This window comes from Hemiscyllium ocellatum, chromosome 8 (assembly GCF_020745735.1).
Source record: "Hemiscyllium ocellatum isolate sHemOce1 chromosome 8, sHemOce1.pat.X.cur, whole genome shotgun sequence".
Taxonomy (NCBI): Eukaryota; Metazoa; Chordata; class Chondrichthyes; order Orectolobiformes; family Hemiscylliidae; genus Hemiscyllium; species Hemiscyllium ocellatum.
The window spans coordinates 102,902,143-102,920,071 of NC_083408.1; the positions used below are offsets into that span (position 1 = coordinate 102,902,143).

Below are 17,929 nucleotides of genomic sequence, written 5' to 3' on the forward strand. Positions count from 1 at the left end.
TGCAGATGCTGGAAATCAGAAACAGAAACAGAAATTGCTGGAAAAACTCAACAGACCTGGCAGCATCTGGGGAGAAAAAGCAGAGTTAACATTTAGGATCCAGTGATCCTTCTTCAGAACTGAGTGTAGCGAGGAAAAGATGGGTATATATGCTTAGAATGGGCGGATGAGTAAATGATAGGTGCAGGTGTATCTCAAAGCTGTTTCTGCCATTGTCAAGGTCAATATCAGATGGTCAGTCCAGTTCCATGCCTTTTTTGAGACTTTGTAGTGATTGATAAACTAAGCAGCTTGTTGGGTCACTTCAGCGTCAGTTACATTGATGTGATTGTTTTTCAGTTTTCTTGAAAGGAGAAAATATAAAACATGTCTCTCACTCAGACTGCAGTCTTTCCTTCCCCCCCTATTATGTTCATAATCTGAAATAACTTTCAGGCAGTTTCAGTTTAATTTGTATTTCCCTGTTTTAAGTCTATCCCTTTGGGACATCACTGACAATTCATCATGTGTGATATTCTAGTCTCTCTCTCTCTCTCTCTCTCTCTCTCTCTCTATGTCTTATGATCCTGCTCCACAACTGCATGCTGAGAGAGCAGCACTCCGAAAGCTAGTGCTTCCAAATAAACCTGTTGGACTATAACCTGGTACTGTGTGATTTTTAACTTTGTCCCCCCCCAGTCCAACATCAGCTCCTCCACATCATCCCTCTCTCCAGGCAGTCATTAAAATTACATCCACAGCTGTAAGCTCTTTCTTTTAAAAAAAAAGGTGGCCGTGTTTGTGAGATAGTTGAGGTCCCTCTGTCGCCATGGTAATTAATGATCTAGAAGAAGCAAGTTGATACCTCTCTGCTGAAGATCTATAAAAAAGCAACTTCTAGGATGGATGAGGGATTATGGCATGGTTAATCGGCCTGTTGTATTCCTGAAGAAGAGCTTATGCTCAAAATGTTAACTGTCCTGCTCCTCAGATGCTGCCTGACTGGCTGTGCTTTTCCAGCACCACATTCTTTGATCAAGGCCCATGGTTACAAGAGTATGTTACACACTTATGGCAGCCAGCCTCTGTAAATAGCTCACTGTACTATTCCATCCACCAGCCTTTATTGACCATCCCTCGTTGTCCTTGAGAAGGTGTTTGTGAGCTGCCTTCGTAAACCAATGCAGTCCACCAGCTGTGGGTTTACCCACAATGCCTTTAGGGAATACAAACGGCAGGACAATTAGACAGCTACTTGGATTCTGTCTTCAGAGAAGAAGACACAAAAACCTTCCCCAAAATATTAGGGAAGCAAATATCCTTTGGAAGGAGGGACTAAAGGAAATTGGTATGAGTGAAATAATAGCGCTGGAAAAATTAATGCAACTAAAAGCAGGGTGGGGGTGAGATGTATCCCAGGAGACAAGGGAGGAGATACTGGGCATCCTGGCAGCAATCTTCGAATCCTCTCTGGCTGCCGATGAGGTGCCTGAGGGTTAGAGGACTTCAGCATTGTCCACATATTCAAAAAAGGAAGAAAGAGGTAGATTGGGAAATAACAGCCCAGTCAGCCTAATTCCAGTCGCTGGGAAGTTATTACAGTGATCTTATACTGAAGGAACATAACTGTACTTGGAGACACACAATTAATCCAGAGTAGTCAACATGGATTTGTGAAGGGAAGATAAACTGGATAAATTTGATTAAATCTTGGGAGTGAGCCTATCTCCTAAGATTACATCATATTTCATTGTAACTGAGTTGAATTGGTGCCAGACAGTCTGGAGAGCAGAGGGTTAGACAGGCAACAAATGGCATTCATTGTTCCTGAGTTGGGAAGAAGTGTTTCCAACAGCATTCTTGCTCTTAATTAATATCGGGCCTCTCCTCCTGTTAATGCTATCACTGAAAGCAGAATTGGGCTGATCCCTCTGCAGTGGCTTTGAACAGCCATTCAACACCTGGCATTCAGGCACGCACATGAATAATTGGCATGTGAGAAAGATTTGACCTTTCAGGCAAAAGCCCTTCATCAGGAATTCCTGATGAAGAGCTTATGCCCAAAACATTGACTCTCCAGCTCCTCGGATGCTGCCTGTGCTTTTCCAGCACCACACTCTCAACTCCAATCTCCAGCATCCTCAGTCATCACTTCAACTCCATGACAAGGATTGTTTAGGGCCTATACAGCTTTGAATCCTACAATAATCAAGTCTTACAGCCCAGAAGGTGACCATTTGGCCTATCATGCCTGTACTAGACCTTTTTTAAAAACATCCATTCTGCCCATTTCTCTGTTCATCTACCCAATTATCTTTAAGTACAGCCACAGTCTACAGTTGCAGGGTTGACTATTTAGGAGAAATTTCTTCATCGTGGGGAGTCTCAGAAATTCTCTGCCACTGAAAGCAGTTGTGGTCAAAACATTGAAGATTTTCACCAGAGAGTTAGATATACTTGTTAGGGCTAAAGGTGTCAAAAGATTTGGGGTAGCAAGCTAAAATAGGGGAGTTGAGTTGGATGGTCAGCCATGATCATATTGAATGGTGGAGCAGATTCGATGGGTCAAATGGCCTACCCCTGCTGTTTTTTATGTTTCTAGGATTTTAAATACTCATTATTGAATCAGTTCCTGCCAACCTTTCAAGTTATACATTCCAGATCATAACATTAATATTATACCAGTTAGTTTATATTGCTCCAGCTCCCAGAATGGACAATTTTATAAGTATGCAGATTGGAAACAAAGAAGCTAGGAGCAGGAAATGACCATTCAGCGCTTCATGCCTGCTGTGCTATTCATCATGATCATGGCTGCATCTCTGTCTCAATGAAATGTTCCTGCTGTCGCCCCATCCCTTGATGCCTTTAAAATCTAAAATTGTATCTATTCCCTCTCTTAAATATATTCAGTCACTTGGCCTCCACAGCCTCCTGTGGGCAAGAATTCCCAGGTTTGTTACATTTTATAATGTTTTAATTAAATTTGATCTGACACATTTGCCTGCCCATTTCATTAGTCTATCTATATCCTACTGAAGCCCTCAAGTAACGTCGTCACTGATTATTACCTTTCTAACTTCCTTTTTATTGTGGGGAAGTGGGGAGAAAAGGCCAGAAAAATGCATAAATGGTCCTTTCTAAAACATGACAAGGAAATTAAAATTAAAACTAAAACAGTTGACTAGAGAAGACAGATGGCCAACTTGGGGCAGGTAGGCAACAGTGAATAACAGGAGGTTTTATCTCAAGATAGAGCTGAAAGTGTGTTGCTGGAAAAACGCAGCAGGTCAGGCAGCATCCAAGGAGCAGGGGAATCGATGTTTCAGGCATGAGCCCTTCTTCAGGAATGAGGAAAGTGTGCCAAGCAGGCTAAGATAAAAGATAGGGAGGAGGGACTTGGGGGAGGGGCATTGGAAATGCGATAGGTGGAAAGAGATTAAGGTGAGGGTGATAAGGTGAGGGTGATAGGCCGGAGTGGGGTGGGGACGGAGACGTCAGGAAGAAGATTGCAAGTTAGGAAGGTGGTGCTGAGTTCGGGTGCAGCAGATGCAGTAAATGATGTGTGTGGAGGTGCAGGTGAATTTGTGGCACATATGGAAGGATCCCTTGGGGCCTTGGAGGGATGTAAGGGGGGAGATATGGGCTCAAATTTTGCATTTCTTCAGGTTGCAGGGGAAGGTGCCGGGTGTGGAGGTTGGGTTGGTGGGGGGTGCGGACCTGATGAGGGAGTCACGGAGGGAGTGGTCTCTCTGGAACACTGATAGGGGAGGGGAGGGAAATATATCCCTGGTGGTGGGGTCTGTTTGGAGGTGGCGGAAATGATGACGGATGATACGATGTATATGAAGGTTGGTGGGGTGGTAGGTGAGGACCAGTTGGGTTCTGTCCTGGTGGCGATTGGAGGGGCGGAGCTCAAGGGCGGAGGAGCGGGAAGTGGAGGAGATGCGGTGGAGAGCATCGTCGATCATGTCTGGGGGGAAATTGCGGTCTTTGAAGAAAGAGGCCATCTGGGTTGTTCGGTATTGGAACTGGTCCTCCTGGGAGCAGATGCGGTGGAGACGAAGGAATTGGGAATATGGGATGGTGTTTTTACAGGGGGCAGGGTGGGAGGAGGTGTAGTCTAGGTAGCTGTGGGAGTCGGTCGGTTTATAGTAAATGTCCGTGTTGATTCAGACCCCGAGATAGAAATGAAGAGATCTGGGAAGGGGAGGGAGGAGACTGAGATGATCCAGGTAAATTTGAGGTCGGGGTGGAAGGTGTTAGTAAAGTGGATGAACTGTTCAACCTCCTCGTGGGAGCATGAGGCAACACCAATAAAGTCATCGATGTAGCAGAGGAAAAGGTGGGGGGTGGTGCCAGTGTAGCTACAGAAGATGGACTGTTCCACATATCCTACGAAGAGGCAGGCATAGCTGGGGCCCATGAGGGTGCCCAATTTGAGGTCGTGGTGGAAGGTGTTAGTAAAGTGGATGAACTGTTCAACCTCCTCGTGGGAGAGATGTCTCAAGCTAGAAAATACTTTGTTTTGTTAATTATTCATTAAGCAGATTATTTGTGAAATTTTTAAAATGTTTGCATGCACAGTCCTGGCCTTTATACGAATAACTGACTGAACTATCAAAGCTCTGTTTGAATGTCCTGCTTCAATCCTGTCCATTTCCGAAATGAAATTAATATACTCTGATTGCAACACATCATCTAAAGTCTATTAAACGTTGTAACAGGAATTAATGTTCTTCTGGCAAAAGACATGAAATGAATAACTGAGTAACTTCATAAATGAAGGCATCTGTAGAGATCTGATACATACAGAGGGAACCCAAAATTCACAGCAGTTTCACTGTCTTAATAAAATCAGCAAAAGCACAATACCCAGTTATAGTCCAACAGACTTGTTTAAAATCACCCGATGAAGAAGCAGTGCTCTGAAAGCTTGTGATTTTAAATCAGCTGGCACAGTGGTACAGTGGTTAGCACCATTGCCTCACAGTACCAGGGATATGGGTTCGATTCCAGCCTTAGTTGACTGTCTGTGTTTGCACATTCTCTCCGTGTTTGTGTGGGTTTCCACCGGGTGCTCTGGTTTCCTCTCAGAGTCCAAAGATGTGCAGGTTAGGTGGATTAGCTGTGCTTAAAAAAGTGCCTATGGTATCCAAGGATGTGCAGGCTAGATGGATTAGTCATTGGAAATTCAGGATTATAGGATAGGGAGTGGGTCTGGGTGAGAACCACCTTGGAAGGCTGGTGTGGACTTGTTGGCTGAATGGCCTATGCCCATACTGTAGGGGTTTATAAACATGTTAGACTTTAGCCTATTGTCATGTGACTTCTGACTTTGTTCACTCCAGTCCAACACCAGCATCTCCACAAGTAAGAGCTGTGAGCTACAATACCTGACCTTGGGCTCACTCTGCCTCTGCCTTGATATCTAACAGCAGTTCAGGGGTATTTCAATAGGGGGAGCTGTCTTCACTAATCTCACTGTACAATGGATGGAATGAAATAACACCAGGTCATATTTCCTTTGTATTGAACGTTTCATGCAATGCAATGCCTCTTTTAAACGTTTTACAAAATCACTGGGGTAGCGTGCATTAGATTACAAGACATCACAGAAGTTAAAACTTTTACAAACTATGAAAAGTTCCCCAATTTACCTGACTTTCAGACTCAAGTTGAATGCATGAACAAGGATCATTATTTATTACAAGCAATTAGACTCCAGCTACAGGTAAACATCTTTAAAAAGAATTAACATAAGACACTACTAATTAAAATGTTAATCCCTTTATAAACTTGCCCTTCCACACTCAGACAGGGTAAAGTGGCTCTGGACAGAGGGGTAAAACTGAAAAGACAGACCAGTTGTCATTGTTCCCAGGTTCTGATGTTATGACTCTCCTGCTGTTGCTTCAGTTGTCTTTCTCTAGATGCTTTCACTGGTTGGCAAGGGAGACAAGGTGGCTGGTTCACTAATAAAATGCCATTGATTTATGAGTTCAAAGTTACAGCTTGCAACAAATGTTACAGGGAAGACAAACTAGTTTTCTGCAGCTTGACAGTGAGTTTTGACTGCAGAGAACAGAGAGGTCACTCTTGAGCTAGAGAAGAATTGAATACTTCTTTCTCTTTGCAACATGTTCCCAGTCCAAGACTATTCAGTTACCTCAGATTCCTGAAGAAGGGCTTATGCCCGAAATGTCGAATCTCCTGTTCCTTGGATGCTGCCTGACCTGCTGCGCTTTTCCAGCAACACATTTTCAGCAGTTACCTCAGAGCCAATCACACAACTGTCAGCAGATGCAAAGGTGTCTGTCATTGATAACTGGTCACTAGCACATTGACCAAATAACGTTTTGTTGCTAGCAAACACTGCATCTGTACTCCCCTCAGTTCCCAATCACCTACAATTCTAATTTCAATGACTACATGTTCAAACAATTGTTTAGACAATGGTTGCAATGGGTGTGAGTTCACTTACTTTAAAAAAAATACCGCAACGCATTCAAACATTGGTTTGACAGCAGTTCTTTCTCATTTCAGTCCACATGAGTTTTTTTTTAAAAACAGGACAAAATAAAAAGACATGCTCCTCACAAATGGCACCTATGAATGTATTTTACCTGCTTGATGACAGAACTACCAAGAGCAACCTAGCAATTTCTAAAGAGGAACAAAATGCTGAGAGGGAAAGAGATGTAGGCGTGTCAATGACTTCAACAATCACTGCTTCTGCTCAGATCTGCAATTATTATAGGGAGAATGGTAGCACTGATGATCACCTACAGCTGAGTAATGGTGCTTCCTGTTCTGAAGTCTGTGTGCATGGAATGTAATTTGGTGGTGTTCAATGATGGTGGCGGTCAGCATTCAATTGATTTCTCACTATCAGTTTTAGCTTATTTATTTGTAAGAGCCAATGTCCTCTGTGTTGTCTTCCAGCCATTTTTATTGGAAATATTCAAGCTTCCTTCAGTTCCCTGTGTGAAGGCAGATCCAACCTAAAACGTCCGGCAAGGGGCAAGCAGGCAGATCCTGAAGCTGCCTAGATAGGAGAGGCAATAGCCTACTGGTATTATTGCTGGACTGTTAAATTTGAGACTCAGATAATGTTCACAGGTTCAAATCTGCCATGCCAGATGGTGGAGTTTGAGTTCAGTAAATATCTGGAATTAAGAGTCTCATGTTAAGCATGAATCTGTTGTCAATTGTTGGAAAAACATACCTGATTCACTAATGTTCTTTAGGGAAGGAAGCTGCCATCCTTACTCAGTCAACTCCACCAAGGATGTGAAAGTCCTGGGCCTCCTGCACCACCAAATCCTAGCCACCCGCCAACTGGAGGAAGAATGCCTCATCCCTCATCTTCCACCTTGGGAGCCTCCAATCACACAGAATCCATGTTGATTTCACCAGATTCCTCATCTCCCCTGCCCCCACCTTATCCCTGATCCAACTCACTGGTTGGCGAGGGAGACAAGGTGGCTGGTTCACGAATAAAATGCCAATGATTGATGAGTTCAAAGTCACAGCTTGCAACAAATGTTACAGGGAAGACAAAGTAGTTTTCTGCAGCTTGACAGTGAGTTTTGACTGCAGAGAACAGAGAGGTCACTCTTGAGCTAGAGAAGAATTGAATACTTCTTTCTCTTTCTTTCTCTCTGCAACATGTTCCCGCCCTGGTGACCTGTCCTACCTGTCCATCTTCATTCCCACCTATCCACTCCATCCTCCTCTTCCACCTATCACCATCACCCCCCACCTTTGTCCACCTATCGCATTCCCAGCTACCTTCCCCCAGCCCTCCCCCTCTGCCATTTATCTCTCAGCCCCCTTGCCCTCCCCCCACCCCCCACCCCATTCCCTCACATTCCTGATGCTCATGCTCAAAACCATCAACCCTCCTGCTCCTCGGATGCTGCCTGACCAGCTGTGCTTTTTCAGCACCGCACTTTTCAATTCTGATCTGCAGTCCATACTTTCTGCCAAGCTTGCCTGGTCTGGCCTACACATGACTCCAGACCCTCAGCAATGTGATTTGACTCTTAACTGCCCTCTGGGCAATTAAGGATGGACAATAAATGCTGCCCAGCCAGTGACACCCTCATCCTGTGAATGAATAATAAAAAAAAATGAGGTTCAACTCATCACTTATAGATGCCAATCTGATTTACATTAGCTGTCCAGCCAACCGGCCCACCCAATGGGGTCTAAGCTGCTATGGTGACATACATTATGGGAAGGGTATATGGGAAGGGTATATGGGTATTGTAGCCTGGAGCTATGCTTGGTGTTGGTAGAGGCTCACGTTGCCAACCAGGAGTTCTCCCACGCTTACCTCCTGCTCTTAGAGTGAACTGAATGGATTTCCAAGTTGCTACTCAACATGTGGTATGAATGTTACTTCCTAGCCAACATGGAGCTTTAGGCTGAGAGGCATGGACACTACCCACTGCACCACAAGATCTCCTACACCCTCCCTCAGGGAGTAAATAGACTGTGGCGTTCCCCTGGCATCAGCAAGAGCAGATATCCTGAACACCACACCCTTTTCTCCGTCCACACCTATGCATTTATATTTTTATTACACACTATAGGTGGAATTTTCCCTTCCCTGGGAGAAGGAGAAGAAAGGGAAATAATTGGGAAAGTCAGCCTTGGTGAGATACTTGCCTTGTTCTCACAGCTCCTCCGAAGAGTGAGAGGGTCTCTTAGCTATTTCCTAACCCACCAATAAATAAGTCTCTTAAGTTGTTGATTAATGGACACTTAAGTGCCTGGACTAACAATCACCCCAGTTTGCTTTTGTACCTGCAGATGAGAACGAGACTAGTTTCCCGACTGATATACTAAGGGAACATGACTACCGGTTCCACTGGGCATGAGGTCTGCTAATTGTACCCATATCACTACTCAACATCTCACTGATAAACTCCTTTATTAACAAAGCTACCCCACCACCTTTTCTTCTGTTTTGCCTATTTTCCCAGAACATCGAATGCACTTGGCTGTTAAATTGCCAGTCTTGGTCACCCTACAACCACGTCTCCACAAATAACTTTCAAGCCATTTCATTTATTTCCTATTGTGCCATTAACTCACCTGCCTTGCTACAAATGCTACATGCAGTCAAATAAAAAGCCTTAAATGTTTTACATTAATTTCTGCTGCATTTTTCTGCTTACATTTTCCACCATTTCCTGTCACATTTTACCATTCGTGACCTCTTCTCTGTCATTTCCTTTTTTTATTTTTAAACTTCCCTTCCCTCATTATTCCCCACCCCCACCCCACGACTGAGTTTAAAGCTGTTTGTCCCACCCCAGTTATATAACTCCATAGGAGTGGGCTACCAGCATGGTTGACATGAAGCCCACACAGGTAAAACAGCTCTCAAGTCTTGGTGTCAGTTGTCCCATGAAGCAGATGCCCATTGTCGTCAAAAGCAATCTCTATGTCAGGCTTTTATCTCTCTCATCTTATTTACCCTATGCCAACTTGCACGTGACTCATATTATTGCCTGAATGGGTCTGCTTTGTAATTTAGCCACAAGCTACTCATATCCCCCAGCAGAACCTCATTCCTTGTTGCTGCGTATGTTAACCACAGCATCTGGATGCTTCCTCCTGCTCTAAGTTCATCTGCAGTTCAAAAGCATTCCACCCACTGACTCCATCTATATTGCTGCCTCCTCCAAGACCCCTCCCACCCCCAGTTATAATCTCTTCCAAACTCTTCCATCGGACACAAAAGCTCAAACATCCATGCCAACATATTCAAAAACAATTTCTTCCCCACTGTTATTAGACTTCTGAATGGATATCATAAATTTTGCATTTAATGTTGACCCCGTTCTCTGTGCACCTTCTCTGCAGCCGTAACATTGTATTCCTCGCTCTGTTATCTGACTCTAATGCACTTTGTATGGTATAAGGTAAACATCACTCATTTGGATGGTTATATGAACAGGAAGGGTTTGGAGGGATATGGGCCGGGTGCTGGCAGGTGGGATGAGATTGGGTTGGGATATCTGGCCAGCATGGACGGGTTGGACCGAAAGGTCTGTTTCCATGCTGTACATTCTATGACTCTATGACCAGGTTATAGTCCAACAGGTTTAGTTGGAAGGACTATCTTTCGTAGCGCTGCTCCTTCATCAGGGAGTTATTCCAGCACAGGCTAAGGAGCAGCACTCTGAAAGCTTTTCCTTCCAAATAAACCTGTTGGGCTATAACCTGTTGTCGTGTGATTTTTAACTTTGTCTACCCCAGTCCAACACTAGCACCTTTGTCTGGCATGACCCGCTTGTACTGCACACAAAAGGCACATGTGACAATAACAAAAGCAAATCCAATTAGAAAAAAGTCCTGAACCTTGGCAACACAATCTTCAGGACTCTGCGCCTTGCTGCACACAACAAGATTGATTCCCCAAGCATGTTTTCCACGAGAGCTACTGCATTTCTCTACCTGTCCCCACTTCAGCACAGTGCTCTAGTCAATTCGCTCATTCTGCCTGCCGACTGTAGACTCATCGACACTGGGATCTGGAGCCTCATACCTACTGAAGGTTCCTAAAGGTACATTCTGGATCGCCATGCATGCCTTACTGACAGTCACACCCTCCTTTCCTGATCATGGGCCATATTTGATGTGATTAATCAAAGGGGTGTGAGTGTCTCCTGAAACCCAGTGTCCGGGTACCTCTCTCCCTCCCTTCTGCAGTCTACAGCTCGGACTCCAGCTCATCAACACTGAGCCTGGGTTTCTGGAGCTGCCTGCACTTGCTGCAGATGTGGTCATATTGGGATCCACTCGCTCTCACATGCTACAGCTGCAACACATCACCTTCGCAGCCATCTGTATGCTTATGAATTAGTTTGCAGGTTAACAGTTTCATAGGTGAATTTCTTAACTGCACACTTCAACTGCAGCAACATCTTCTGATTTAAGATGCTTGGCCAATCAAGAGAGACAGAAGAAATAACCAGGAATCACCTTCCTATTTCTTGGATGCTGCCTAACCTGCTGTGCTTTAACCAGCAACACATTTTCAGATTTTACCTGTTTTCATGTCCATGTCACACTTTGGCTGTTACAAGTGTGTTGAAAAGAATTTCCTCATTCCTGAGGAAGGGCTTATGCCTGAAACTTCGAATCTCCTGCTCCTTGGATGCTGCCTGACCTGCTGCGCTTTTCTAGCAACACATTATCAGCTGTTGAAAAGAACTGTCCGTTAACAGGTTTGATCTGCTGAAATTGCTGCCTCTCTTGCTCTCCGTGAAGTAGCTGCCTCATTCTTTCTTGTGCTAATTCAGAAACATGCGGTCCTCTCTAACTATCACTCAAAGCAAGTCCCCACCAAAGAGTCGAAAGGAAGAGGAACAGAACTGAAAGAAAACATTTCATCACCTTTAGTCCAGACTGATGGCAGATGTGTATTTCACTGGCTCCTTATTTTGTTCATTCCTCGCCGGTAACATTAGTATCTTGTCTCTTTTCCTTGTGCCTCTGTTTGAGTGGTTTTAAGGGGGTTTAGTAAGTTAGAGAAATTAATATGTTAATATTTCATCTTTCATTTCTACAATTGGTTATAAACCAACACTTTGCAATACAGAACTGTGGTCTTGTTTATTACTAAAATCTAATGAGTATTTTCTTTTGACCTGCATCAGTCAATCAGACAAGTTGGGTACATTGAAAAGTTGGATGAAATCTTTCACATATGTGATGACTGTGGGAACAGTGGGACTTCATTTCCAGTACATTACCCCAGTGAGTTGTGACAGTCAAAATTACTCTCTAAAAAACCTCAACACACACACAAATGGCAAGATAGTGAAAAATAAGGGAACTTCCTCTGAAAATTCACACTGATAAAAATTTTGTCCCAAATAGTTGTTAATTTTCAGGGAATTAGAGAATATGATATGAAATATTTTAAATGCCTTTCACTCACACTTTCATGTACAAGTGGATGTGTCACTATGCATATTTAGTTATCCCACAGTGATTTGTTTAGACACAGCTCATTCAGGATGTTAAGAGAATACTTTCAGATAGAATAGCTGTTCTCTATTGTTAACTCACACGTGGGATCCTCAACATGGAGCCATACAGCAGGGAAACAGTCTCTTCGGTCCAACCTGTCCATGCCGATCAGTTTTCCGGAACTGAACTAATCCAGTTTGCCTGCATTTGGCCGGTATCCCTACAAATCTTTCCCATCCATGTACCTGTCCATATGTCCTTTAAATGTTGTATTTGTACCTACCTCTACCACTTCCTCTGGCAGCTCATTCTATATACACACCATCTTCTGTGTGGAAAAGTTGCCCCTGAGGTCCCCTTTATATCTTTCTCCTCTCACCTTAAATCTATGCCCTCTAGTTATGAGCTCCCACATCCTGGGGAAAAGACCTTGACATATCTACATCTTTCATGATTTTATAAACCTCTGTAAGGTCACCCCCCCCAGCCTCCTACTCTCCAGGAAAAAACATCTCAACCATCTGGTGGGTGGCACGGTGGCACAGTGGTTAGCACTGCTGCCTCACAGCGCCTGAAACCCGGGTTCAATTCCCGACTCAGGCGACTGACTGGGTGGAGTTTGCACGTTCTCCCCGTGTGTGCGTGGGTTTGCTCCGGTTTCCTCCTACAGTCACAAAGATGTGCGGGTCAGGTGAATTGGCCATGCTAAATTGCCCGTAGTGTTAGGTAAGGGGTAAATGTAGTGGTATGGGTGGGTTGCGCTTCGGCGGGTCGGTGTGGACTTATTGGGCCGAAGGGCCTGTTTCCACACTGTAAGTAATCTAATCTATTCAGTCTCAAAATCTCAGTCACATTCTTGCAAATCTCTTTTCCACCCTTTCCAGTTTAATAACATCCTTCCTGTAGCAGGATGACCAGAATTGTATGTAGTACTCAAAAGTGGTTGTCTTGTATAGCTGACATCCCAACTCCTGCACTCTCAATGCACTAGCCGATAAAGGCAACTGTGTCAAACACCTGCTTCACCACCCTGTCTACCTGCGACACCACTTTCAAGGAACAATGTACCCGCACCCCTAGATTTCTCTGTTTGACAACACTCCCAGGGGCTGTACCAATAACTGTGTAAGTCCTCCCCAGTTTGTCTTACCAAACTGCAACTGCTCACATTTATCTAAACTCCCTCAGCCATTCCTTGGCCCACTGGCCCACTTGATCAAGATCCCATTGTACTCTCGGATAGCCTTCTTCACTGTCCACTATACCACTACGTTTGGTATGATCCACAAGCTTACTAACCGTACCTCCCATATACTCATCCAAATCATTTATATAAATGATAAAGAACAGTGGACCCAGCACTGATCCTTTTGGCACACCACTGGTCATCGGCCTCCGGTCAGAACAACAATCCGCTGCCACCACCCTCTGTCCCTACTGTCAAGCCAATTTGTATCCAGTTAGCCAGCTCTCCCTGGATCCTATGTGATCTAATCTTACTAACCAGTCTATTATGCAGAATATTGTTGAAGGCCTTGCTAACGTCCATGGAGACATCTAACACTCTGACTTCATCTGTCCTCTTGGTCACCTCTTCAAAAAACTCAGTCAAGTTCAAGAGATATGATTTCCCACGCACAAAGCCAAGCTGATTATCCCTAATCAGTCCTTGCCTTTCTAAATATATGTAAATCATGTCTCTCAAAATCCCCTCCACAACTTACCTCCCATTGATGTCAGGCTCACCGGTCTGTAGATGCCTGACTTCTTGTTGCCCTTCTTCAGTAATGGCACAACATTAGCCACCATCCAGTATTCGGACACCTCACCCATGGCTGTCAATGATATAAATATCTCTGTTAGGGGCCCCGCAATTTCTTCCCTTGCTTCCTGCAATATCTTGGCATATACTTGGTCGGGTCCTGAGATTTATCTACCCATCTGTGTTTAAGACCTCCCACACTTCCTTGTTTGTAATGTGGACTCTTTTCAGATATCACTATTTATTCCCCTGAGTTCCCTAGCTTCCATGCCTTTCTCCACAGTAAAAACTGATGCAAAATATGGCCCATTGACCTGTAAGAGACCCTATTCCCTTCCTAGTTACTCTTTTGCTCTGAATATACTTGTCAAATTTTGTTAGATTCTCCACACTCTTACCTGCCAAAGCTATCTCATGTCCTCCTGTTATTGTCTTGATTTCCCTGTTAAGTGTATTCCTTTATTCCCATACTCTTCAAGGAGTCACTTGATCCCAGCTGCCAATACCTGACATATGTCTCTTAAAAGGGTAAGTAGGGAGAGAATAGGGCCCCTCAAAGATCAGCAAGGCGGCCTTTGTGTGGAGCCGCAAAAAATGGGGAGATACTAAATGAGTATTTTGCATCAGTATTTACTGTGGAAAAGGATATGGAAGATATAGACTGTAGGGAAATAGATGGTGACATTTTGCATATTGTCCATATTACAGATGAGGATGGATGCTGGATGTCTTGAAATGGGTAAAGGTGGATAAATCCCCAGGACCTGATCAGGTGTACCCTAGAACTCTGTAGGAAGCAAGAGAAGTGATTGCTGGGCCTCTTGCTGAGATATTTGTATCATCTGTAGTCACAGGTGAGGTGCCGGAAAACTGGAGGTTGGCAAACGTGGTGCCACTGTTTAAGAAGGGCGGTAAAGACAAGCCAGGGAACTATAGACCGGTGAGCCTGACCTCGGTGGTGGACAATTTGTTGGAGGGAATCCTGAGGGACAAGATTTACATGTATTTGGAAAGGCAAGGACTGATTCGGGATAGTCAACATGGCTTTGTGCGTGGGAAATCATGTCTCACAAACTTGATTCAGTTTTTTGAAGAAGTAACAAAGAGGATTGATGAGGGCAGAACAGTAGCTGTGATCTATGTGGACTTCAGTAAGGCATTCGACAAAGTTCCCCATGGGAGACTGATTAGCAAGGTTAGATCTCATGGAATACAGGGAGAACTAGCCATTTGGATACAGAACTGGCTCAAAGGTAGAAAACAGAGGGTGGTGGTGGAGGGTTGTTTTTCAGACTGGAGGCCTGTGACCAGTGGAGTGCCACAAGGATCAGTGCTGGGTCCTCTACCTTTTGTCATTTACATCATTGATTTGGATGCGAGCATAAGTAGTACAGTTAGTAAGTTTGCAGATGACACCAAAATTGGAAGTGTAGTGGACAGCGAAGAAAGTTACCTCAGATTACAACAGGATCTAGACCAGATGGGCCAATGAGCTGAGAAGTGGCAGATGGAGTTTAATTCAGATAAGTGCGAGGTGCTGCATTTTGGGAAAGCAAATCTTAGTACAACGTATACACTTAATGTAAGGTCCAAGGGAGTGTTGCTGAACAAAGAGATCTTGGAGTGCAGGTTTATAGCTTCTTGAAAGTGGAGTCACAGGTAGATAGGACAGTGAAGAAGGCGTTTGGGATGCTTTCTTTTATTGGTCAGAGTATTGAGTACAGGAATTGGGAGGTCATGTTGCGGCTATACAGGAGATTGGCTAGACCACTGTTGGAATATTCCGTGCAGTTCAGGTCTCCTTGCTATCGGAAAGATGTGAAACTTGAAAGGATTCAGAAAAGATTTACAAGGACATTGCCAGGGTTGGAGGATCTGAGCTACAGGGAGAGGCTGAACTGGCTGGGGCTGTTTTCCCTGGAGTGTTGGAGGCTGAGGGGTGACCTTATAGATGTTTGCAAAATTATGAGGGGTATGGATAGAGTAAGTAGGCAAAGTCTTTTCCCTGGGGTTGGGGAGTCCAGAACTAGAGGACATAGGTTTAGGGTGAGAGGGGAAAGATATAAAAGAGACCTAAGAGGCAACTTTTTCACACAGTGGGCGGTACGGATATGGAATGAGCTGCCAGAGGATGTGGTGGAGGCTGGTACAATTGCAACATTTAAGAGGCATTTGGATGAATATATGAATAGGAAGGGTTTGGAGTGATGTGGGCCAGGTGCTGGCAGGTGGGACTAGACTGGGTTGGCCTATCTGGTCGGCATGGACGGGTTGGACTGAAGGGTCTGTTTCCATGCTGTACATCTCTATGACTCTATGTCCAGAGCCTCAATATCTCCAGTCATCCAGTGTTCCCTCCTCCTGCCAGCCTTGCCCTTCACACTAACAGGAACATGCTGGCCCTGAACTCTTGTGATCCCATGTTCAAAAGCCTTCCACTTTCCAGACATCGCTTTGCTAGGGAACAGCCTCTCCCAATCAACTCTTGAAAGCTTCCTGTCCAATCCATCAAAACTGGCCTTGCCCCAGTGTGGACCCTTAACTTGTGGACCAGGTCTATCCTTTTCCCTGACTATTTTAAAATGTTTAAAGTTAGCTCCTCATAAGTGTGTAAAAACTAAACTGTGTCTGTTGTCTCCTCATATGCTGTTATCTGACTGAACTCTAAATTAATATCAAAGTCACTAAAATAATTCCACAGAGGTTGGTATCCCATCATCAAGTCAACCTTTATATACATATGCACAGTGCTTAATCACTGATCCAACTCGCTCAGAGCCAGCTCTCTGAGTGAACAGAACCTCTGACACTCTTGTTTAAACCTGTCAGCCAGGGACCAGGTTAACAGCCCCAATCAGGGAACTCATATTCTGATCCTGTTACAATCACTACACTTGCAGTTTGAGAGTGACTTCCAGTAAGTGAGTCTTCGTTGTTAAATGTTCCACGGTGTCCTTTCAGTGACCTTCAAATCAAAAACAGGTCCCACTCATCAGCTCACCATTTCAAATCAACCCATTTTCACAACCTATCAGACACAGCTCCTCAAAATAATGGAGGGGCCTTCAGAATACGCTGTAAAAAGAAAACCGAGAAATGCCTGCAGCAGAGTGATCACTTGTGACACGGTTGAATTTGTGGCACTTTGTCATACAAAATACAAAACAAAAAAAGCTGGTTGATGTGTATTCGACTCAAATTATTCTCCCTCCTGACAATACTTTGAGCTCTGCAAAGTGAGATAATTGGGGGAAATGGAGAGCTTGCATTCTGATATTTTTTTAATATCATATCTTTGTGGTTAACTGCAAATGCCAGTAAAAATACGCTCTCCTCAGGACATTGTAAGTAACGATACTTTGAGCATCCCCCCGCCAGTTCCAAGCCCATGTCCGCTGAACACAAGCCACGATAAATTGGCATTGTTGTCAAGGGACCAGTGCTGTGGAAAATGGACCTGTCGTACTGAGATAACAGGGAATGCTTCTCTGAAGAATAGGTTACAGCATGTTGCTGGGCAGAACAGAGAGAGCTTCAAGCAATATCTAATCTCTCTAACCTGGCAAAGGCTGATGGGAAAAGAGGTCGGAGCTGACTGACTAATACTGGGGGCAGAGAAAAGAAAATCAATTCTCCACCTCATTGAGTGCAAACAGCACCAATTAATATTCCGGCACTGCAGAAAAAGGTGTTGGAAGCTTTATTGCATTTAGGTCTGTGCCCAGGGTTTGTTAATTTTGTATAAGACATGGAGGATGTTGAAGAAAACTATTTCCCTTCCGTAGCACCTCCTTGGTTATTAATGCAATTGCAGGCATTCTGATGTATGTTCTGCTGATTAAAATGATGATGTGATTATTAGTTAAACCCGTATAGGTGAGGTGTTTCTTGGCATTCTGGGGAGGGTTGGCTACATAGCAAGGTCATTAGCAGCTTTGGTGGGGCTGAGTAACACAGCATGAAAATGGACCTCTCTCGGTCCAAGTCATCTGTGCTCACCACATATTCTAATTCATTCCTGATGAAGGGCTCTGGCCCGAAACATCGAATTTCCTGTTCCTTGGATGCTGCCTGACCTGCTGTGCTTTAACCAGCAACACATTTTCAGCACATATTCTAATCTAACCCAGTCTCATTTGTCAGCACTTGGCCCATATCCCTCTAAACCCTTCCCAATCACATACCCATCCAGAT

General features: G+C 44.2%; 1 protein-coding gene across 1 annotated transcript in view; it reads left to right on the plus strand.

Moving 5' to 3' along the window:
* syndig1l (synapse differentiation inducing 1-like) overlaps positions 1-17,929 on the plus strand; it is a 226,750-nt gene that overhangs the window by 133,615 nt on the left and 75,206 nt on the right. The gene's annotated exons all lie outside the window — the stretch shown is intronic.